We start from the raw sequence: 1,898 nt of genomic DNA, 5'->3' as shown, positions 1-1,898 counted from the left end.
CTATCTTTATGTCCTTATCTAGGGATTTTACTAGTAGGTCATTATCCCCCATTTCCCCTTCCTGCCCTCCTATGTGCTGCTCCCTCTTCTGGTTCCAGAGAATCTACCCTTTTCTTTTTCCTTGCTTGTATCTGGCCTTCCTCAGTGCTTTCCCTAGCCTCCTACTGTAGCCTGGCTTCAGTTTCCTTTCTCTCTTCCATCTCCCCGTGCCTAGCCAGCAGTCCCTCTCTCACAGCCCAAAATCACTGCTGAGACAGCCTCTCTTGAGCCACCAAACACTACCCCTGGACTTATATAGGGTCAGGGAGCCAATCAGGGATCACTAAGACCACCGTCTGTCAGATCACTTAAGGCAGAACAGCCCCTGCTGTTCAACCACTGCAGATTGTGTGTTAGTTGGTGTAGTCAAAACATGAGTGGCTGTGGGGGCATGTGGGTGGCTTGCTTACCCTATAGACCTGGGTTCAACTCCCCACTTGCCTTATATTACTCTTCTTAATGCTGTTCCCCACCCCAGTGCCTCTGTGAGTGTTATTATGTGCTTAGCTGATACGAGAATCTTGTCTTTAAAATCCAGCATAACAGCCACCCACAGACATTCTGAAGATGTTAGGGGGATGAGGGGCTCCTCTTCAGTAACTGACTAGATAAAAGGACAGGAGACTATGGGGCTTGAGGATGCACATCAGCTGATTGTGGTGAGGGTCAGGAGCATTCCCCTTTTTGGAACAGGGCAATGGATGCGTTGGTCTGGGCTCCCGGCTAATAGGTGGTGGTAAAATTAAAGTGTGTGAACAACGGGGCCATCAAAGCTGTCTTTGGTTCAGCACCTTTGCCCTGCAGAGATACTCCAAGCTTTTATGATCTGTGTATACCTGAACTGGGTGTCAGACACCTTCCAGGTGCTGGTGCCATTCCTCAAAGGCAACTTTGATTGCTAGAAGCTCCTTCGTTGAGGTGTGTGTCCGAGAATAATAGCCACAAGGGAGCAGATGCTGTCGTGGACCACATCCTTGGTCCAAATTTCAACACTACCTGCACCGGTCTCACCAACAGAAGCCTGCATTGACTCAGGATTGGTCAGGACTGGAGCAGTGGTGAAGGCCATCTTGAGTTGGTCAAACACTTGAGTCTCCGGAGAGCAGATGAAGAAGGACATGCTAGTGGAGGAGCGTTGTCAGTGGGGCTATCTGGTCTGAAAAGGCTGTCATGAAGCGCCTATACAAATTAGCAAACCCAAGGAAGTGCTGCAGTTCTTTGATGCCCCAGGGTGGCTGCTCTGGTCCAAACAGCGTTCACCTTCCTGGGGGTCCATTTGGAGGCCTTCAGAGGACAAGATGCAACCCAACTCCTCCATACAGTGCTGGTGTAAGCTGCCCCGCTTGGGAAGGTCCCTCTAGGGGCTGTCAACCCATGTCAGGTGTGTCTCATGCTCCTCCGAACATGCTGGTTAGGGGGTAACTCTCTGCCTCCATGCTCCAAATGTCCGGCCTTCTACAAGTGTTAGGGGTGGTCCAGGAAAGCTGTCAGGGTCCTGGGCAAAGGTAGCCGGGACGAGTGGAAGGAGACTGGGGGGTCAGAGCCTATATCAGATTCAGAGTGAAACCCAGGGTCAGAGCTGAAGACAGAGCCAGGTATTGGGCCAAGAGTCAAAACCAGGCATCGGCGTCCCAGCTGGGATCCCAGGGGGTCAGCATCCAAGTCAAAGCGGAGGTTGGTACCTGCGATTTGGGCACAGAGAGGCAGGGCGGTAGCAACAGCTAGCTGGGATCTGTCTTGTTCCTGCGACACTTCGTGGTGTGCCCCATGGGCATAAATAGGGTCCAGGAGCCAAGACCACCGTCAGGCCAATCACATGGGGTGGAATTTAGTGTGGTTTACAGCCTCTGCAGATCACA

The sequence above is a fragment of the Emydura macquarii genome, unplaced genomic scaffold (genome assembly GCF_026122565.2).
Source record: "Emydura macquarii macquarii isolate MOO-44397 ecotype Brisbane River unplaced genomic scaffold, CSIRO-AGI_Emac_v2 contig_1933, whole genome shotgun sequence".
NCBI classification, from domain to species: Eukaryota; Metazoa; Chordata; order Testudines; family Chelidae; genus Emydura; species Emydura macquarii.
The sequence above is the reverse complement of the archived record's forward strand: the minus strand, read 5'-3'. Positions refer to the sequence as shown.